This window comes from Dendrobates tinctorius, unplaced genomic scaffold (assembly GCF_039654945.1).
Source record: "Dendrobates tinctorius isolate UK_male_01 unplaced genomic scaffold, ASM3965494v1 ptg000085l, whole genome shotgun sequence".
In the NCBI taxonomy this organism is placed as follows: domain Eukaryota; kingdom Metazoa; phylum Chordata; class Amphibia; order Anura; family Dendrobatidae; genus Dendrobates; species Dendrobates tinctorius.
The window spans coordinates 6,006,653-6,029,869 of record NW_027361753.1 but is presented as its reverse complement, the minus strand read 5'-3'; the positions used below and the strand labels follow the sequence as shown (position 1 = coordinate 6,029,869).

The following is a 23,217-nucleotide window of genomic DNA, read 5'->3' as shown; positions in this document are numbered from 1 at the left end:
CCGTACACTGATGACACACTGATCCAAAACACTGATGTAAAAACAGAAACACGGACCGTACACTGATGACACACTGATCCAAAACACTGATGTAAAAACAGAAACACGGACCGTACACTGATGACACACTGATCCAAAACACTGATGTAAAAACAGAAACACGGACCGTACACTGATGACACACTGATCCAAAACACTGATGTAAAAACAGAAACATGGACCGTTCACTGATCCAAAACACTGATGACACACTGGTGATAAAAAACAGAAATGCAGACCGTACAACGATGACATACTGATGGTAAAAACAGAAACACAGACCGTACACTGATGACACACTGATCTAAAACACTGATGTAAAAACAGAAACACGGACCGTACACTGATGACACACTGATCTAAAACAATGATGTAAAAACAGAAACACGGACTGTACACTGATGACACACTGATCCAAAACACTGATGACAACAATGGTAAAAACGGAAATGCAGACTGTACACTGATGAAACAGTGATCCAAAACATTAATGAACACACTGGTGGTAAAAAACTGAAACACGGACCGTACACTGATGACACACTGATCCAAAACACTGATGTAAAAACAGAAACACGGACCGTACACTGATGACACACTGATCCAAAGCACTGATGGTAAAAACAGAAACACGGACCGTACACTGATGATACACTGATCCAAAACACTGATGTAAAAACAGAAACACGGACCGTACACTGATGACACACTGATCCAAAACACTGATGACGCAGGTAGAATTTTTTGTGTGCGTGACAAATACTGATGTGTGAATGAGGCATAGAATGCAGCGGAGAGATAAATGTAACGTTTATGCTTTGTGAGAAACATGGCCTTGCACTTTTGTATCAATTTTGGAAAAACGCAGACAAAACCAAGATGTTTCAGAAAACCCCTTTGAATCCCCTAAATATCTGAGGCCTAATCTGCGCAGATTGCGAAGCCTTTTTGTGTAGAAACCTGAGTGGCCCTGCCAGATCATGTTTCCCGGTCATGGCTGCAGAGGTATAGCTCATTATTCCAGGGATGGCCTGCAGGCAGCACAGCTCCTTTGTGTCAGCCCAGGCCTGGGCTTCCTTCCTCCACATGCCCAGGACTCCCTCCCTTCCATGACTGCCTCAGCCAGCAGTGTATATAGCCCTTCTCCTGGAGAGATCTGCAGGTAGGTGGTTGGAACCTGAGCATTTACTATGTCGCCATTAATCCCATATTATTATTTTAGGAATCACAAGGCCACATTCTTATTTATTAGTGGGGAAGGATGGAGTGAAAGACTTTTAGATTTGTAAATTTGAATGCAGAAAGAAATAAATGTCATCTACGTGCAGAGTCGGTGGCTAGATGACAGGCTGCACGATCTGTAACCATTTGTGCACCATTCTCCTTATTTTAGGGGCTTTGATTACGGCTGATCTCAATCGTTGCACTTTCATATTTTAATCCGTCGTATTGGCGCCTTCGCGCCAATGTATCGGATTTGGCAACATATAATTGTTTTATATGCAATTGCACATATTGACAATGTCCCCTTCCCCCCCTTCCCATGCAGAATCATCCCTCCCTGCCCCCCATCCCCTGGGGATTTGCTCCTGCATGTGAATGAGCTTCTTAGGGCTGCAGTTTTTCCTGTTCTCTTTAAATAGAGCTGAAGATGGCGAACCCATACAATGGAGCAAATGGCCGGGTTCTTCTCAGGCTCCCTTTTTTTTGAGAGGCCTAGGCTCCATAGGATCATCACACCGTCAGATCACGGTATCCTGTCCATTGCTTATATTGCATGTGAATGTGCAACGAATCTAGCGGCCCACATGGTAAAATGGCACCATGGAGCTGGACCAAGTGCCTCTTTGGGACCGTTTAACCTCTTAGATGCCACTGTCAATCATGACAAGGGCATTTCAATGGAATGCCCCTTTCGGTAAAATGTTTCCTATAACCTCTGTTGGTTGTAAAACCAAAAAAAAAAAACTAAACTCTGCTTTACTCCCCCTTCCCAGGTCCAACGCTGAGACTCCACCACTGCTCCGAGGGCCAGTCGCCTGCAGAGCTGACATCTTGTTGACAGACAACTGAGCTAAGCCAATGCAGATGGCACGAGCCGACTTTTATAATTAGCTGCAATGACATCAGCGCTGGGAGCAGAGGTGGAGACTCAGCGATGGACCGGGGAAGGGTTAGTAAAGCCCATGGTTGTTGTTTTTTTTACTCTTATGTTAAAAACTTTTCAGAAAAGGGACAAGCCCTTTAACTTGCTGCCAGTGGAGGAAGGAGTCCCTTACAACACTCATGTATACTGCCCCTTCCCGAGCAACATGATCGTGGATTTGTGGGGCCTACGTTCTGCCATGTCTGATCAGTAATTTTACAATACACTGCCATAATACAGTATTGCAATCACGGGTCACCTGAGGAGCGAATAAAAAAAAAAAATGCGGAAAAAAGTGATTATTACAAAAAATATTATTAAATATATGAAAAAAAAAACATATAAATTACACAGCGGTGTTATTTGGTATCACCACTTGCAGAATTGTCCTACTGATAAAATGTCAGAATAATATTTACCCAATACAGTCAATGCCAAAATGGGTAATAGTGAAAAATAGCGCAATCACTGTTATGTAGTCCCTTCTCCTCCCTAAAAAAAAAATGGAAAAAAAAAGATCAGAAATGTATTAAAGAAAAAGAATAAAAATGACTCAACAGAAAGACAAGCATACAACTCTATCCACCCCTAAAAAATTTTAAAAAAAAAGGTTTTAGCTCCTGGAAGACTTGGAGGAAGAATTGAAAAGGAAGAAGGACCCCAATATAAACAAGGAGCCGGGCCGGCATAGAGGCTTGGCCTAAATCTGTTTATAATGAAGGCCATGATGCTGAAACCGATTGCGAAGGCGATCTGTGCGTCCTATTGACTTATACTATAGTTCCTCCATTTTGAAGGCTGCGTCCCTTGTGTTTGTAAGTGATGCAACACAGATGGCATCCACGTGCCGCCCGTTCTCATCACAGACCCATTCACTGAGTTTGGGCCGCACACCTGGCCTATCTTTGTCACGCCCCGCTTGGGACACAGCCATGGCCTATAACATGTCTGGGGGGGATATGTGGAATAGTAACAGCATACGGACGAGAAAAATGGGGCCTTAGGAGAATAACATCTGGACCGTGGATTAGCAAATGACCCTAGAACAGAAAATGGAGGCGGAAAATGAAATAGATTTGAATACAGTGATCAGTTTCATTACACTCCCAGCTGGAAACATGTGCCGAATTAATGGAATTTCTGGACTATTAAATGCCGGGAATGTTAACGCACAGGAACAAGAGCTGCACCTTGTCTGTCACAGGACTTGATTTATTTATTTCATTTTTTTTTTGCGGCTACACAGTCCGCAAAAAAGCACAGACATGTGAACAGCTCCATAGAGTATAGCGGGTATATATTCTATCCGTGGAAAACGGATGTCTGACTGAGGCCTAGTGCTAACTACAGCTTATAAATCTGGGCCTACTTGTAGTAAATCTGTTTCACAGTTGCCCATAGCAACCAATCGGAGCTCAGCTTTCATTTATTAAACAGCTCTGAAACAATGAAAGCTGCGCTGTGATTGGTTGCTATGGGAAACAAGGCCCGTGTTACTTTCTAGTATTTAGGGGTCTTGTCTAGTTGTGAATATGCTTTTATGTAAGGGGAAAAGGTCTGGGTTTGGGGTCTATATGTGTTTAGGGGATCTGATCTGTCTTTGTTCAAGGGTCTGAATTGATTTAGGGTGTGAGGGGGGTCTGTATTTATTTAGCAGATTCGGTCTTGTTTTATTCAGGGGTCTGTATTGATTATGGGAGGTCAAGGGACTTTATTAGGTTTGATATACCGTATCTGTATTGCTTTTGGTGGTCTAGGGGCTATATTCGTTTATGGGGTCTCTTAGAGGCCTATTTTGGTTGGGGGGGGGGGGTCTGTATTTGTTTTACTGGATCTGGTCTGTATTTGTTCAGGGGTCTGAATTATTTGGTGGTTTTGGGGCCCATATTTGATTAGGAAGTCTGTAGTTAGGAGGTCTAGTCTTAGGTCTGCATTGGTTTGGGGGTGGAATTAGGCATCTGTATTGATTTTGGGGGTATTAGAGGTCTGTATTTATTCACAGGATCTGATTTGTGATTTGGGGGGGGGTCTTTGCCGATTTTTGGATTCTGGGCTTGGGTTGGGAATAAATAAAAAAAAAAATAAATGTGTGTCTCCACCTTGTCTCCCCAGCTTTCACAACACTGTGGCCATCAGGGCCTGTTGAGAGTTGTAGTTCTGCAACAACTAGAGAGCTGCTGGTATGTAAAGTATCAGTATTCTGTCTGGATTATTAAAAATTAATTTATTTTTAATTTGCACAATGAATATAAACACAAGCGGCATCATCCGGCCTTATAATCACCCCCCCCCCCCTTATAAATTTCCCCCCTGCTGTAACAGGAGCCATACACACTGCAGTGAGCTCTGGTGATGAGGGGGCCTGCTCCATTCTGCTCCATCCTTCCCTTCAAAACTTATCAATGCATGATAAATGGTTAATACTCCTGTGGAGGAGGAGGGTTAATAATGCAAAAATATTGCTGGAATTAGCTAAGCGAGGCCTATGATTTTGGGACTAATGGCTTGTATCCCAGGGATGCCATAGCCCCTTTTATGTACGGTGTCCAGATCCAGCTGGAACTGGTTTCAGGCAGATCAGATTCATGAACAATGCAGTGACTGAGCTGAGTTGGGATGGATCCTACATGGCAGAGAGGAGAGATTGCAACAAGGTACCTCTTCTACTGAGTATGCATTTTAACTGTAAGACACACAGCGCTGGTACGTGACATTTGCAATAATAAAAAAACACGTTATCATGCGTGCTTTCGCTGGGCAGGGGTGGGCGACATTTTATATTCCGCTGCAATAAACCTCAGGATTTTTCTAAATGCAGAAAAAAAAAATATTGAAATTAGCAGCAAATTGCACAGGGGAAAAAAAAAAAACGAGGTTGGGTAGACCCGGGGCGTAAAAAAATATAATAATTCAAATTGCATGTTTTGTAAATAATGTGCATGTTGTACTTGTGCTGGTTAATGGCGCCATACAAATAAATGACTGCTATCGTGTCACATACTAAATGCACTATGGCCTACAATGCCTGAATTTAACTCCTTAGCCACTGCAGAGCCATATTGAAAGGTCAAAGGGCGAGATTCTTTTTTAACCAGTTATGTATGTAGCACAAATACGCGTGTGTCCGTGTATGTGTCTTCACAGAGTTAGCAGAGCTGAATTTGTCAGGATTGCACAAGGATAAAAATTCTGAGCTGAGCTGCAGTCCTACGTAAAACTATGTCTAACCCTAGGTAATAAAACCTTTGTGATGTTGTAGGGCCAGATGACAAACTCTGCTGTGCTATGTCTGATCGCACTGGAGTATCATATGTTACATATGATATATTATGTATAATAACATCGCCTCTTATAAATATATTACTTTTTATTAGTTCCAATGTTATTACATACACATAATCTGCTACATTATTTATCAGATTGCTATATTTTATCCCCATAGTGCACATTATACCATTTAGACTTTATTTGGCATTTTACAGTTGCATAAAGATTGCAAAAACATACATAGTATAGTATACTATTTAGATTTTGTTTGTCACTTTAGTGTCTAAAAAAAAAAAAGGCAACTCTTTGAATTCTCAATCCTTTGGTTGCTTTCGATTACGGTATACGTTCCCTTTTGCGACGCCAATGTGTCGTCGATGTAACAATCGCTTATTCTTCACTTATTCCCCCCCCCCCCCCCCCCCCCCCCTCTGTTATCAGGTCCAATTTAATCAAGACTGCCTGGAATGAGTAACAACTTGTGTCCGAATTACGTGCAATTTCCAAAGCTCCAAATTAAAAGGTGCCGGTCTTGTTAAAAGAAAAGAAAAAAAAAAAAAAGTGTGCATGCATTCATGAGAGCCGGCTTGTGCATCTTGTCTATAAGCTGGAGGCCTGTGGGAGATACAAGAGAAGGGAGCGAGCGTGGCAGACGAGGGACGCACAAGAGACAGCTGGAATGAATGACAAAAAGACCGGAACAAAGGCTTTTGACCGGCTACTAAGAAATGGACCTTTCACACATTCTATCTCTTATTGAAATGGACCTCTGACACATTCCGCCATCTCTTATTACTTCCTAGAACTGGAAAAAAAAATCGCATCCCCCCCCCCCCCCTTTTTTTTTTTTGAGTTGACGTTTAAGTCCTATTGTCCAGTCCCAGGTCTCTGAATCAAGAAAAAATGGAGAACAATAGTGAAAAATGTCTCCACAATGTGAAACCAGGCTCCTCACCATAAGGCAGCCTTGGGGATATTTGCACTGGGTAAGTGGTTAATGATAACACCAGGGTCACTGCGGCCACTCATTGTTTCTGTTGACCACCATGTCTCGGGTTTGAACTCACTTTTTGTTTTTCACGTGATTTTGGAATAGAACATTCCATACATTCTTGTTTTTTATTTTGTTTTTCCAATGCAATCCTTTGTTTTGTTCGGATCTTTACATACCCTTTTACCGTGGACTGTAGGTAGGTTGTGTATGTGTGATTTTTTTTATTTATTTATTTATTTTTCCCATCGACATGTCTTTCCGCGTTTCCTAGGCTGATTGCATACACCACAGGGGGAGGATTGACGAGAAGGCCTCTGCTTTTGTCGTTTGCGTTGCTGCTGCAAGCCCTTCTGCATTTACATTCACGTCCCTTATGTGTGCGTGCGTGGAGCTGGGCTTTTCATGAATTACTCTGCGGATGGGTTCCTTATTAAACCTACCCCCACCACCTCCTTTTAAGCTTCCACTGGGGAACCCGTGTAGCTATAATTGGAGACACATGCATGTAGGTGGCTTCACTAAAAAGGACACTGGATTGAGATTTCAGGGCCTCTTGTTGACTGCCGGCTCTGCAGAGAACAGGCCCTGCCTGGATTTTTTTCGTCCCCCCTCTTTTTCTCTTCTTTACTGTGATTGCCAACAGCTGTATTGGAGCAGGAACCCACGTCGGCCCCCATGAAATCTGTAGAGGTGACCAGATGACACGAATAATTAAAAAAGAACATGTAAGTGCCGTCCTTACAAAGTAATCACCTTTTCTTTTTTTTTTTTGCATTTTTCATTTTAAATGATGGGTTAAATGCAGGAATCAGGGACTGAATGCTCCTTGTGTTGTGCACGGCCTGGTGGGGAGTAGGCCTTGTTTGGAAAATTCAGGCCTTGTGAGGAGGCTGCGGAGGTCTTTGTTGTTTGACAGAGGGGCCTATGTATAGTCATGAGATCCCATAGCCTTAAAGGGGGGTTGCATGGAGACTAGATATGCATGAGTTAAGTTAGGGGAGATCAGGGGTTGCTGACGGATTCTTTTTTGGCAGGTTTATCTTAAGACATTTACATACCAGGGGTGCCAGGATTGAGGGCTGTGATTGTCTAAATCCATAGCAAACACACCATTGTGCACCACTTTATCCTCTAATCATTCTTAAATCTGGATTGTCACAATGTAGATTTGCAGCTATCATGTGCGGGTTCATGGAAATCCAAAATGCCTGAATCTTTCCCCCAGGTTTCTCTATGGTAAAAAAAATGCATGATTCCAATATGGCACAAATGCGTTGGCGGAAACACAACCTGATGGTGCCAATATACACTAGAGCTGTTCCTCTAAGGTTTATTGGCATCTTTAGGTTGTGTTTCATGACTCCTCCAAACGTGTACACCTGACAGCTGATCTCTCTTTACTTTTCAATGGGGAGGGAGTACAGTCCGCGATTTCCAGGCTGGCCACGTACAGTCCGCGATTTCCAGGCTGGCCACGTACAGTCCGCGATTTCCAGGCTGGCCACGTACAGTCCGCGATTTCCAGGCTGGCCACGTACAGTCCGCGATTTCCAGGCTGGCCACGTACAGCCCGCGATTTCCAGACTGGCCACGTACAGACTGGCCACGTACAGTCCATGATTTCCAGACTGGCCACGTACAGCCCGCGATTTCCAGACTGGCCACGTACAGACTGGCTACGTACAGTCCATGATTTCCAGACTGGCTACGTACAGTCCATGATTTCCAGACTGGCCACTGGCCTCCTGACCCAAACTAATAGCCTCATTGTTACATATGAAGCTATTGGTTCTTGTCAAGAGACCCACTGATCTGAGCCAGACTGGCCACGTGCAGTGTGCGACTTCCAGACTGGCCACTGGCCTCCTGATCCAAACGAATAGCTTCATTATTATATATGAAGCTATTGGTTCAGGTCAGGAGACCCCCCCTCCCGGTCCAGAAATCACAATCTGTACACCAGCAATGAATGGATGTGTGAATCCGTGCTACAGCTGTTTTTTACCTCCAAAATATGGATATTTTTGCGGCCAAATTACGGTCACAACAGCTAACTTCCCTGTTGTCCAACTCAACTGACCTTAGATGGGTTTGGTTGGAGTAGTAGACCCGGTGTAAGGGTGTGTGCCCACGGTGCGGATTGTCCTGCGGATTTTTCCTCGTGGATTTGGCTAAATGCGCAGGTAAATCCCCAGGTAAAATGACCTGCGTATTACCTGTGGATTTAGTGCGTATTAGCCTGTGGATTTCCCCTGCGTTTTGACACCTACGGATTTCTATAATGGAGCAAAACGCTCAAACACACCAAGAAGTGACATGCTGCGGATTTCAAATCTGCAGCATGTGCACTGCGTTTCCCATTTTCCATAGACTTTAATGCTACGGTACAACGCAGCAGAATCCGCAACAGGTGCACACACCCTAACAGGCCAGATTAACCCCCCGCCCAGAATATATCCGGGGTTAAAGTGGCCTAGGCCAGATTATACCCCTCCGGGTCAGAATATACCCCAGCTGCTGATGTACTCATTAACGGGGCCCCAGGCAGCGACGAGGGGGCCCCAGGCAGCACACGGTGCCCCAGGCAGCACATGGAGCCCAGACATCGCACAGGGGGGCAGAGACAGCACAAGGGGCCCCAGACATGGCACAGGGGCCCAAGACATTGCACAGGATTGAGTGATATACTCAAGAACGGGGCCCCAAGCAGTGCACGGGGGGGGCCTAGACAGCACACGGGGCCCCAGGCAGCAACGAGGGGGGCCGAGTCAGCGAACGGGGCCCCAGGCAGCACACAGGGGGGGGCGGGACAGCGAACGGGGCCCCGGGCAGCACACGGGGGGGGGGGGGGCAGAGACAGTGAACAGGGCCCCAGGCAGCACACGGGGGGGCCCCAGGCAGCACACAGGGGCCCCAGGCAGCACACAGGACTGACTGATATACTCAAGAACAGGGCCCCAAGCAGCGCACAGGGGGGCAGAGACAGCGCAAGGGGCCCCAAACATGGCACAGTGGCCCCAGACATGGCACAGGATCCGAAGACATTGCACAGGATTGAGTGATATACTCAAGAACGGGGTCCCAAGTAGCGCACAGGGGGGCAGAGACAGCGCATGGTGCCCCAGACAGCGCAAGGGGCCACAGACATGGCACAGGGGCCCCAGACATCGCACAGTATTGAGTGATATACTCAAGAACAGGGCCCCAGACAGAGCACAGGGGGGAAGAGACAGCGCGCAAGGGGGGAAGAGACAGCGCGCAAGGGGGGAAGAGACAGCGCGCAAGGGGGGAAGAGACAGCGCGCAAGGGGGGAAGAGACAGCGCGCAAGGGGGGAAGAGACAGCGCGAAGGGCCCCTCTGCGCTGTCTCTTCCCCCCTGTGCGCTGTCGGGGACCCCCTGTGTGCTGTCTGGGACCCCCTGTGCGATGTTTGGGGCCCTGTTCTTGAGTATATTACTCAATCCTGTGTGGTGCCTGGGGCCCTGTGTGCTGCCTGGGGCCCCATGTGCTGCCTGGTACCCCGTTCAATGTCTCTGCCCCCCCGTGTGCTGCCTGGGACCCCGTTTGCTGTCTGTGCCACTCGTGTGCTGCCTGGGGCCCTGTGCAATGTTTGGGGCCCGTGCGCTGTCTCTGCGTCCCTGTGTGATGCCTGGGGCCCCATGTGCTGCCTCCGACCCCGTTCGGTGTCTCTGCCCCCCCGTGTGCTGCTTGGGACCCCGTTCGCTGTCTGTGCCTCCGTGTGCTGCCTGGGGCCCTGTGCGCTGTCTCTGCCTCCCTGTGCATTGACTGGGGCCCCGTTATGTATATCACTCAATGGTTCTCAAAAGCGTGAGAAATCAGATCTACAGCAACTGGGGTATATTCTGACCCAGAGGGGTATAATCTGGCCTAGGCCAATTTATACCCCGGGGTATAGTTTGGCCTAGGCCAGAATATACCCGGGGCATAATCTGGCCTAGGCCACTTTTAACCCTGGGTATATTCTGGGTGGCGGGGGGGGAGGTGTTAATCTGGTTAGCTATTTAGAACAATCCCTTTTTCTTAGAAGGGTCTCCAATGGGTAACTCAATCACTTGATCGCCAGTTTTTTTTTTTTTTAAATCTCTGGGGCTAACTTGTCAGCTAATGTACAATTTCCCTACAGCACTCCCATAGGTCAAATTTAGTATTACATAGTACAAATTAAAAATGGTGGGCTGTGTCTTTTATCCATTGGTTTGCCAAGTCATCCAGGGGACTAAGGACATTAGATAGCTGTCAGCTAAACTCATTTAGAGGCCCCCCATACTCATTAGATTAATGTCGGCTGAACCTACCGGTATGAACAGGTACGGCCGACGGTCTAATGTGTTTGGCTGATTGATGGTTGAAAAAAATGTTGATCAGGCATGCCAATTGCATTGTTCTCCCTTTCCCAGGCGCTCCTGTGTATGGGAGTGTCGGATGTGATGGCTGTTGGTCAAAAGATGAGTCGAAGCATCGTTCGACCAACAGTCAATCTATTGTGAATGGCCAGGCTAACTCTCCGGGGTCCCCCATACTTAAGAACGCTCAACTAGGCCTAGCATTCATGCTTCTTTAATTGGGAAAGGGGAGAACAAAAGATTGGTCCTTTCTTATTCAAAATGCCTGATTCTTTTCTCCCCTGACATCAGGGGAAACTCGCCTACACATTACATGGCCGGACGATTCAACCTTCAGTCTAACTTGTATGATGAATGTGTCATCAGAAAATGACCTATTGTTTAAATCAAATTTTTATGCATTGCAATCCTGTCTCTGATGATGATAATAATAATAATAATCTTTATTTATATAGCGCCAACATATTCCGCAGCGCTTTACAGTTGAACAGTTTTAAACACAATAGTCATAAGTAACAACGTTAACAATACAATAATTAAAGCGAAATAAGATGACCCTGCTTGTGGGAGCTTACAATCTACAATGAGGTAGGGGCGATACAAAGCACAGGTTTGTAATTACAATGATGTATTTACAATGATGGTCCAGCCATCTTCAGGGGGTGGGGGTTAGATTGAGATAGTGAATGGGCTACACACACACACACAAACATAACATGACTTTGATTACTGAATGTGATAGGCCGCTCTGAACAGATGTGTTTTGAGCGAGCGCCTAAAACTATGCAAATTGTGGATGGTCCTAATATCTTGGGGTAGAGCATTCCAGAGAATTGGCGCAGCACGGGAGAAGTCTTGGAGTCGGGAGTGGGAGGTACGGATTAGGGCAGAAAGTCATTTGCAGAGCGCAGCGGTCAGTTAGGCCGATAGACAGAAATGAGGGAGGAGATGTAAGGGGGTGCCGCACTGTGGAGCGCTTTGTGGGTGAGAACAAGTACTTTGAATTGTACCCTGTAATGAATTGGCAGCCAGTGTAACGACTGGCGAAGAGCGGACGCGTCTGAGTAACGATTAGCCAGATGGACAACCCTGGCTGCTGCATTAAGGATAGACTGGAGAGGGGAGAGTCGAGTGAGAGGGAGGCCAATTAATAGAGCATTACAGTAGTCCAGGCGGGAGTGGATCAGGGCGACAGTGAGAGTTTTTGTTGTTTCCATGGTGAGAAAAGGGCAGATTCTAGAGATGTTCTTTAGGTGTAAGCGGGCAAGAGATTGTATATGGGAGGTGAAGGAGAGATTGGAGTCAAACATAACACTCAGACAGCGCGCCTGCTGTCGGGGTGTTATTATGGTGCCACCCACAGAGAGGGAAATGTCAGATTTAGAAATGTCTGATGATAATGAGACTGCTGAAAAATTGTAGGATTTATAAATTAAGAGTCTAAAATAGCTCTGGCGGCTAGCGTGAAACTTACAAGATTACTAATATATATATATATATATATATATATATATATATATATATATATATATATTTTTTTTTTTATAAAAATTGGAATATAATAAAAAAAAAAGCAAGAAAAAGTTTGCCTAACTTTTTAAAAACAAAAATACATTGGTTATTTCCTGGTAACACATTCCCATCAAAATACTCTTTGTAACCAAAAAAAATGGTAAGGGTCCTAATTATTCACTCAAATTCCTAAATTAGTTATTTTTGTCCATTAGAAATGAGCATTTTTCTTAAATAATAATAATGTTGCCCTCCGAAAAAAAGGAATTAATTTTTTTTTTCCTTTTTTATGCCTAAATGTATTGGGAAATTTTAGTGAATGGGTCAGCTAAGATACCTTTTTTGGATAGTGTGGCACGATATAAAAGAAAAAAAAAAAAGAAAAATAGTCACTGACAAGGTGGCAAAGTTTCTGCCACACTGACAGACGGACTTTCTGGGTAGAAAAATTAGCATAGTTCAGCTGCGACAGTAATGCCACTAGCCACACCATTTTATGTGCACACTACCCGGTTGTGCTGGACAAACTGGACCCATGTGCCAACGATTACTGACCCCTTTTGTTAATTTTATGTCTTTTTACCAAACCTCAATATCCATTCTCTGCTCCCAGGTTAAAGTGCGCGTGTCCTGAGTAAAACAAACGTCGCTCAAAGATACCTGTGGAGTGGGGCAGCAGCGGTGAAGATGCGTGCTTCAGACAAACAGGACCTGAAGCACCTGACTGCCAAGGGGCAGAGCCAGCCACAGGTCTCTCAGAGGAAGCAGGAGCAGAGAGATTGCTTCAGGCCAGCTAGGACCTGAATCACCTGACTGCTGGGGGTGTGGCCTAAGCTCCAGAGAGCTAGGAGCTGAAGGAAAACTCCTAGAAGGGTAACTACGGGACAAAGTTACCAAGGAGCATAGACAGGGATGTAAACCAGATCAGGCCCGGGTCAAAGCACGAGATAGCAGAACAGTACCAAAGGATTAGACAGAATGGATAGTCAGGACGTAGCAATAGATCAGAAAACCAGAACAGGCAATAGACGGTACAATAGAGACAAACTGTAATGGAGTAACAATAGCCAAACCAGGAGGTCAGAACCGGAGAAGACAATAGTACCAAAACGAGAGACAGAGAACAGAGTGAGCGGGCAGACCAGGTCATACACGGGAGGCAATTAAGCAAAGCAGAATACACGCACACCAGGGGTCAGACACACAGCCAGAACAACAGTATAGCTGACAGGGAATCCTAGTCTGGAGAGGGTATAAATACCCCTCCCAGATCCAAAGGGAGGCCAGCAAAAGTTAACCCTGAGAGAGCAGGACATTAACCATGACACATGATGAATCAGCCCCAAACTGTGTCAAAGTCACATAAATTAACATTCATCTCTCGGCATGTCACAAGAATAAATCAATCGGTCAAGGTCCGAACATTGGAATCCCAACTAATCCCAAAGATAAAGGGGTATTTGCATTCCACACTGTTCTCAGTTCTTCACTGCATTCTGTGCTCCTTTAACCCGACTGTTCTCCGAGCGACCCGACTGTGCTGCCAGCGACCATACTGTGCTGCTAGCGTCCCGACTGTGCCCTCCGAGCGTCCCGACTGTGCCCTCCGAGCGTCCCGACTGTGCCCTCCGAGCGTCCCGACTGTGCCCTCCGAGCGTCCCGACTGTGCCCTCCGAGCGACCTGACTTTTCTGCAAGCAACCTGACTTTTCTGCGAGTGACCCGACTGTGCTGCGAGCGTCCCTACTTTGCTCTGAACGTCCCTTAAACATGCACCAACCTAGTTTATACAAAACATCTAGTAAAGTAGTGAACAATATGGGGCCCTTCGGCGTGCCATGATAAATGACTGCTTTAAGGTCATGTTCGGAGATGTAGTTTTTATAACAGCTGGAGGACAGAGTCGGCTTTACTGGGAGACAGACTGGCTTATTGCCGAGGGACACCATCCCAAAAATGGCCCCCAGCAAGACCCTACAAAGCCCAAGGTTCAATCTGCCAATCGGTATGTGATTCCCCCAGTCTTTACAGACCACAAACTGGTATAAAACGTTTTGAATAGCTGTAATTTTTTTTTTTTTTGGTTATGTTTCGTGCAGCTCCACCAAGATGGGGACTAGCCCGGATAGGGCTAGTTAAATTCATCAAAAGTGTCAGTGTCTCTTACACCAGGGATATTACTCCAGTCCCTGACTGCGAGGCACACACCAATGATAGCATGCACCAAACACAAGTGGTGTGACTCCAGTCTTAAGAAATCGGGGTCTATGCTTTTAACATGCAGTGTGTGTAATGTAAGGTGTGACGGTAGAGTGTAACCAGCAGTGTGTTCGTGCAGCATGGAGTGTGCATGTAGCATGGCGTGTGCAACAATATGTGTGTGGAATAGAGTGTATAACATCCATATTTACAAATATTATAATTCATTGGTTGATTGTAGCACATCAAACGGAACATGTGCTGCCGATAGATATCATGATACTGTGTGACGACAGAGCGATTGTATTTTTGATCATCCATCATTCTTCGTCAGCCTGGGCACAGAGGCCGGTAATCAAACGCCAAACTACTTAAATACTGTCGATCAGTGGGTGTAAATGCAGCATAAATGTTTGTGTGATGTGTAATATGTTACCATTTTGTCTAGGGTAAATTTTGTCTAAAACCGTCCCCTCTGGAGAAGCCGGAGATGTTTTACACCAGTGACTTGAGATTTACTGCTCTGCATTGCAGCCATGTTCCTTCTGACCGTTCATCATTTTTCTGTCCCCATTCATCCAGTGCTGCTTTGTCTTGGGTGGGGTCGTGCTGCACATCAGTCTCTGACCTCCGTGCTTTAAGGATTATTAATAGCTAAATTCTGCACCAGATCTTTACACCCCTTTACTAAACATATTATATACCTAACTGTGTAGCTGCAGTGTAAAGTATAGAGGGCAGAGGAAGACTAATGACTCATGCCTTAGGCTTTTGACTACTCTTAGATATATGGTATTAGGGCACATTTTGCCTCTCCTACCCTCTTTTCAGCACTTGTGTTCCCAATTAACAGTGTGAGCCACAGGAGCCTACAGTTGTCAGCAGCAGGTGCCCATGGGAGTGTCAGGTGTAAGGTGCCAAAAAGTTTAATCGGCAGGTGCCCACAGCAGTGTCAGCGGCAGGTGCCCACAGCGGTGTTAGCCGTTCACTAAATGAAGTCTGATTTTACAAGAAGATATGAATATTTGATGCCATGCATGACTCACGCATGTGGTCTAAAGCCGGCCATACACATTAGATGGCTATAAGCCGAACATTGCTTTGGGAGATCGTTCCGCTGACAGCCATCTTAGCCGTCTATCCTATACATAGGAACATTAATTCGGCTGAGCATTCCTGTCTTCTAGATGAGAAAGACGCAGGTTGACATGTTGTTTGGGGGCTTATCGCCGAGAGAACAATGCAAAAGGAAGTCTGAAATCGGACATGTGCGGCCGACATCTCTGCCAGCCATCCGTTGACCGGTGCCCCCATTATACCGTGAGCCAAACCCATACATATTGAGGGGGGGGGGGCTCATCTGACATTAGTCTAATGTGTATGGGGACCTTCAGGAGCCAAACAATCTGTCTACAGACCCTCGACATGTAAATCCCCTAAAACCGATAGCTGTGGGATTTCATGCAGAACCTTCTCATGCCACTTATTAATGGTAGTTTATGTTTATTCCTCACTGTTTTCAAGATCTCCACTTGATATCAATGATTGGAAATATTCTTGTTCACATCCAGAAGATGAAAACCTACAGACCTAAGGCTATGTGCACACGTAGTTGGAAGTGCTGTGGATTTTTCCGTGCAGATTTTGAAAAATCTGCAGGTCAAAATACCTGCGGTTTACCTGCGGATTAGCCTGCGGTTTCACACCTCACAGTGGAGAAGGTGTGAAACCGCAGCGGAATCCGCACAAAGACTTGACATGCTGCGGATTGTAACCCGCAGCAAATTTGCAGCATGTGCACAGCGATTTTGGTATTACCGTTGAAAACAATGGTACTGTACAACGCAGCAGAAACTGCTGCGGACCCGCAGGGCCAGAAACGCTGCGGATCCGCAGTAGAATCCGCAACGTGTGCACATAGCCTAATAATAATAAATTTTATTTTTATAGCGCCGACATATTCCGCAGCACTTTACATTTCAGAGGGGATTTGTACAGACTATAGACATTACAGCATAACAATAATCACATACAGTAGATTATAACAAATACCAAGAGGAGTGAGGGCCCTGCTCGCAAGCTTACAGTCTATGAGGAAAGAGGTAGACACAAAAGGTGGGTGGTAACAGTTGCCCTGATTGTATGGACCAGCCATAATGTTAAGTGTGTAACAGTACAGACACAGAGGGCTAATGGATGCATAAAGCATGTGGGAACATGATGCTGGGAACCTGGTTATGGTAAAACTTTTGGCTCTGCCACACAGGGATAGGTTAGGTTAATGTGTTGAGGCGATAGGCCAGTCTGAATAAATGCGTTTTCAGGACACGCTTAAAATTGTGGGGATTGGGGACTAATCGTATTGACCTGGGAAGTGCATTCCAAAGAATTGGCGCGGCACGTGTAAAGTCTTGGAGACGGGAGTGGGAGGTTCTGACTATTGAGGATACTAACCTCAGGTCATCAGCAGAACGGAGGGCGCGGGTAGGGTGGTATACTGAAACAAGGGAGGAGATGTAGGGTGGTGCTGAGCCATGGAGGGCTTTGTGGGTGAGGGTAATAAGTTTATACTGAATTCTGGAGTGGATGGGTAGCCAGTGTAATGACTGGCACAAGGTAGAGGCATCGGTGTAACGATTGGTGAGGAATATGATCCTGGCTGCAGCATTCAAGACAGATTGGAGAGGGGAGAATTTTGTAAGAGGGAGACCGATTAGAAGAGAGTTACAATAGTCGAGACGAGAATGAATAAGAGAAACAGTAAGAGTTTTTGCAGAGTCAAAAGTAAGAAAAGGTCGAATTCTAGAAATGTTTTTGAGGTGCAGATGACAAGAGCGAGCCAGTGATCGAATGTGGGGGGCAAAGGAAAGCTCGGAATCAAGTATGACCCCAAGACAGCGGGCATGTTGCTGGGGAGTAACAGTGGAACCACAGACGGAAATGGCAATGTCGGGTGTAGGTACATTAGTAGCGGGAGGAAACACAAGGAGTTCAGTCTTTGACAGGTTCAGTTTCAGATATAGTGAGGACATGATATTAGACACAGCGTTTAGACAATCGCCAGTGTTTTCTAGAAAGGCTGGCGTGATGTCAGGAGAAGAAGCGTATAATTGGGTGTCATCAGCATAGAGATGGTAATGGAAACCAAATCTACTGATTGTTTGACCAATAGGGGCAGTGTACAAGGAGAAGAGGAGGGGGCCTAGAACCGATCCTTGAGGAACCCCAACAGTAAGGGGAAGGTGAGAGGAGGAGGAACCGGCAAAAGAAACAGTAAAGGAGCGGTCGGAGAGATAGGAGGAGAACCAGGAGAGAACGGTGTCCTTGAGGCCAATGGAACGGAGCATAGTGAGGAGGAGCTGATGATCCACAGTGTCGAATGCTGCAGAGAGATCCAAGAGAATTAGCATGGAGTAATGACCATTTGATTTAGCTGTTAGCAGATCATTAGAGACTTTAGTGAGGGCAGTTTCAGTGGAGTGTAAAGAGCGGAAACCGGATTGGAGAGGGTCGAGAAGAGAGTTATCAGAGAGATAGCGGATAAGACGGGAGTGGACCAGGCGTTCCAGGAGTTTAGAGATGAAGGGAAGATTAGAGACAGGTCTATAGTTAGCGGCACAGTTTTGGTCGAGGGATGGTTTTTTAAGTAGTGGATGTATGATGGCATGCTTAAATGAGGAGGGAAAAATACCAGAAGAGAGAGAGAGGTTAAATATTTTAGTTAGGTGAGGGGTGACAGCAGGGGAAAGGGACTGGAGGAGATGTGACGGAAATGGGTCACTGGTGCAAGTAGTTGGGCGAGAAGATGCAAGGAGCCTGCTTACTTCTTCTTCTGTGACTGGTTCAAAATCAGAGAGTGAGTTAGATGCAGTGGGGGAGGGAGGACAGTGCATGGTATGAGGGGATTTGGAGATAATTTCCTGTCGGATCTGGTCAATTTTTTCTTTGAAGTAATTGGCCAGATCGTCAGCTCGGAGCTCCGTGGTTGGGGCCTGTACTCTTGGATTGAGTAGAGAATGAAAAGTGTCAAAGAGACGTTTCGGGTTATTGGACAGTGAGATGATGAGGGTGTTGAAATAGGTTTGTTTGGAGAGGTGAAGGGCGTGTTGTATGTTCTAAGCATAAACTTAAAATGGATGAAATCTTCGTGTAGATTGGATTTTCTCCACAGACGTTCGGCGCACCTGGAGCACCGCTGCAGGAAACGTGTTTGCACCGTGTGCCAGGGTTGTCGCCGTCTGCGTTGTGGTGTTCTATTTATAGGGGGTGCAAATTCATCCAGGGCAGTTTGAAGTGTTTCATTGTAATGACCCGCAGGGCCAGAAACGCTGCGGATCCGCAGTAGAATCCGCAACGTGTGCACATAGCCTAATACTTCTCGCTGCTGATAGTTTGTTACAATTGTAGCCAGTATAGAAATAAACAGCTTGGACCCCAGACTGATACATTCTGTTTGCAAACTTGTAAAGAGAGAACTTTGTGCTGCTGATGTGTTTATTGTCAAAACTGGGTAGAGTTGTAGCAAACCCTCAGCTGTGAAAAGTAATCGTTTTTTGTGATTTGTAAGAGAAATCCCATCCACTGACAGCAAATGGAGAATTTGAACAAAGTTGGAAACTGAAACACAAATTTAGCTTGATATATAGCCTCCGCAACAACTACCAGTGGGGTCATTCACATTTCCGTGATTTTTTATTTTTGCAGACTTAGCGGTCTGTGCAAAATTGCAGAGATATGTCCGATTTTTGATCCGAGTGTCAGATCAAAATCGGCAGCGCAAATCTATGGGTTCGTGAAAAAAATCGGACCACGATTGGATGCCATTCTAGGGCGAACCAGTTTTCATGGACTGTCAGAAAGGTGAAGGTGGAGAAAAGCTAATGACCTTTGGACTATTGACATTTCATGAATCTTGGTCCTTTCTTTCTGTGCTTGAAAAAAACTGAAAAACTGATGCGTGAATGAGGCCTTAAGGTGGCCACACACATTAGACTTATGTTAGCTGAACCCACCCATGAGTTCGTCCGGCGGTGTGTGGGGGCGCTGGGCAAATGATGGTCAGGAGTGATGTCGATCAGGCATGTCTGATTTCGTACTGCCAATCTCCCTGTTCGAAGTGTCAGTCAGCTGCTTTCTCATAGAGCGCTCCTGTTTTTGGGAGAGGCGGCCGAGATGTCTTGTCAGATCTTTTGGCTATCTAATGTTTATGGTGAGGCCTTAATCTGCGCTGAGGATCTGTGAGAACATCTGTCCGCCTTTGCTGAGCCACAGCGGAATTCGCAACAAACTCTGGCAAAATTCCGCAAATTAAAAAAATGCAACAAAAAAAAAATCTGAAAAATTCTGCAGCTTTTAGATGTGATTTGTATAAATTCCAGCCATGCATGTTTTCTCAGTACAGGTAAAAGCTGCAACTCTGGGGCCCATACCGGGGCTTTATCGACTACGTTTGGTGGTATAAAGAAGGAGGGGTGGATATCTCCGTATGCAGAGTGATGAAGCCTGTACATCAGGGCCGTCTACACCGGATTCGGGTGCCGCTTGTTCTTGTGCAGGAGGCCATAAAACCTCGTTAAAGTGGCAATTATAGTTAATTAACCTAATTAAATTAGTTTTCTATTTTCAGCGCACAATGAAGGGCGTGCCATGCACCTGGTCATCACTCATCCTGCGAGCTGGAGGAACCTGCCGATAGAGGTTACCGCTGTCCATCTGTCAGGATGCATTAAATCCACAGATGTGTACAAGAAGACGGTGATAAATAAGTTACAGTAAGTAGCGAGAGCCTCACATGCCACGTTACCCGTAAAGTGTTCCAGGTCCTTTTGGCAGTAGCAATAAGGGGGTAACCCAGCTCCACTCACTTCCTCATGCAGAAGACCGATGGAGCACGAGCAGTAGGTATGGCGCGCCTGTCCTACTATTATTCGCACTCTCGATCCAATAGATGTCGTAGATACATCGCCATCAGCCCGCTCGGGAAGTGAGTAAAGCCAGATTACCCCTTTAATACCGTAAAGGACAAAACCATTTCCATTTTTTAAACCCATTATGATTCCCGATTCATTAAACCGTTTTTACCCGAATGCTGGCGTAAAACTGTTTGTCAAGTCACCGACTTTTTGTGCAACTTTTGGCGTTTTACTGGCAGTCCCGGCCAGCGCCGCTAACTCTCTGAGAAGGGTGAAGGTCAAGCATGGCCAACAAATTCACCATAAATTTACGCGTAGGTTACAAGACTGGAGTACAGCTCTTGTGGTGAGGCATGGAGGCTGAAAGATGCGCCAAATTCGTGATGAGGCACATGCCTCTTAAAGGGTTGTTTTTTTATCTACTATCTTCAGGAGTCCATGCTCTCCAGCTTCCCGCTTGAAGGTGGGCGGTGCGCTCCTGAAGATGGCCAGTGTCATGGATGAGCCGCTGCGACCAAACTGTGTACTCACACACATGCTGCAAGCCGGGTCAGTTTCGCCTCTGCAGCATAGGAAATTCACACGAACACTGAAGATAACCTCAGGGCAAACATTGGGGATAGGCAAACTAGTTAATTGCCCTGGACCCCCTATCCACAAAAGGGCCTCCAGCCTTTACAAGTCAGTAACTACACTGATAATGCCAGTCCTGCCTTACCAGTGCAGTTTCCAAGGTTGGATGTATAGAAGGACCTTTGTTGACTTCATGGTCATATGACCAAAGGTCCAACACCCTGCAGGAGTATGAAGGAAATGAAGAGGAGGAGAGCGCCTCGTATGTAGAGGACAGTGTGTATGTGTGTCTGCGCCTCTGCAGACCTATGTGTATCCATGGGTACAGGTTACACGAAAACCCTACGTAGTCTGATCCACTGCAACTGACCCCTCTTCTGGCTGAAACTTTGCAAAAACAGGGACTAGCCGGCCATTTAATATGTTGATCTCACGGGTTCGGGATAAGCTGAGTGCGGCTGGTCACACATGCTCAATCACTCCCCCCTATAGCCAGGATACCGCACACCAATCCTCCATTCACTGCACAGCAGCTAATAGATATAGCGTTCTGCCTGCGTTGTCAGGGAAGAGCACAAGCTTCACAGCAGAATAGGACTGACTAGGGAAATTGCAGTATACAGCTTCTAGAGGGGGAAGGAGAGTGACTGAGCCAATACTCGAGACAAGAAGGAAATTTGTCAAGGATGGCATTTCATATGCCCACTGTTATAAGATGCCCCAAACTTATCATATTTAATACATTTTGTTGCATTTTGGGGGCTGTCCGTTCACCAGAAAATGAAATCTATACTAGTTAGATATTAATGATAATGTATGCCAGTTTTGTGCCAGACACCATGGTAAAATTGTAGCCCCGCAACGTGTGTGGGATAATGACTGGGAACCTACTGGGTATTATATTTATTGCTGCCTGAGGGGGAAAGAGACTGACTAAGCAAATGAGGGGACCATATTAACAGAGGGAAGGAGACTGATTAAGGAACTTATTGGGGAATACTCTTCAGTTTGCAGATGGAAAAGGAGACTAACTGTGGTAGACTATATTTAGGCTTTTAAAGATGATTGTAGTCTGGGTGGGGAATTTACAGGGGACTATATTAACAGCTGCGACACTGGAAAGGAGTCTGACTGGGGAATTTATTGTACACTACATAAACAATTTCCAGAGTGGGAAGAAGACAAACTGGAGAATTTATTTGCGACTAGATGCACAACTTCCAGAGGGAGGAGGAGACTAACTGGTGAACTTTTTGGGGGCTACATTCACAACTATCAGTTGGGAAAGAAGGCTAACTAGATACTTTTTGGTGACTAAGTTCACAACTTCCATTGGAGAAGAAGACAAACCGGGGAACGTATTGGTGACTACTTTCACAGCTTCTAGAGGGGTAACTTATTTGGGACTACCTTTAAAACTTCCAGAAGGGGAAGAAGACTGACTGGGGAACTTATTCGGAACTACATTCTCAGCTTCCAGAGGGGAAAGGAGACTAACTGGAGAACTTACTGGTGACTAAATTCACAGGTTTCAGAGGGTAAGAGAGGAGTGGCCATTTTAAGTATGAGGAGGTGAAATATACAGAGTGCTTGGAAGAGGTTTTGGGACTTGTAGTCATAAAACAAAGCGGGTGAAGTGACCAGACCCAGCAGCTTGTCCACCGCAGTAAAAATTAGCAGTGATCCTGACAGGGAACACAAAGAAGGAAAAGAATAACACAGATTTATTTTTGAGTGAAAACCGTGCAAATTGGTTTAAAAGTGCTGTTAGTAGTTGTTTTTTAAAGAATTGTTATTTATGGGATAACCCTTTTATAGGTTAAATAGTGCAGGAAACATCACATAACATAACAAACACAAAAATGAAAATAACAGTGCATTGTGCTTAATTGGTCCAAGGTCTCCACTGTTCTTCAGTCTTTACAAGAAGAGTCTTGTACTCCCCCCAGGGTATCGAAATGTGTAATGTCTTTGGTATTCAGGAGGAGCATAGCAGACCCTGGCAGACAGTCTGGCCTCCTTCCTGTGGAGGATGAGTGGGGGATGGCGCTCTACCTATTCACTGACACATTCCCTGCTTCTGTGAGTAACTAGGCCAAAGATCCCCCATTAGCTTGTCACCCAGCTTTCCCGGTAACAGATACGAGAATTGGTTTAATGTTAATAGTAATCAGCTCGCCATAAACTCGCCTTGTCGTAAGCTTGGCCTTTTG

General features: G+C 45.7%; 1 protein-coding gene across 3 annotated transcripts in view; it reads left to right on the top strand.

Annotated features, from left to right (window-relative positions):
- The first annotated feature begins 1,017 nt into the window (after positions 1-1,017).
- Positions 1,018-23,217, top strand: part of ZNF532 (zinc finger protein 532) — an 80,696-nt gene continuing 58,496 nt past the window's right edge. The window contains exons 1-2 of one of the 3 annotated variants that reach the window (XM_073584797.1): positions 1,018-1,201; positions 20,146-20,290. The gene's annotated coding sequence lies outside the window, so the exon portion shown is untranslated. Of the gene's footprint in view, positions 1,202-6,307; positions 6,439-6,740; positions 7,172-20,145; positions 20,291-23,217 lie in introns of those variants that run through there. The other 2 variants (XM_073584798.1, XM_073584799.1) reach the window with 2 other exon arrangements.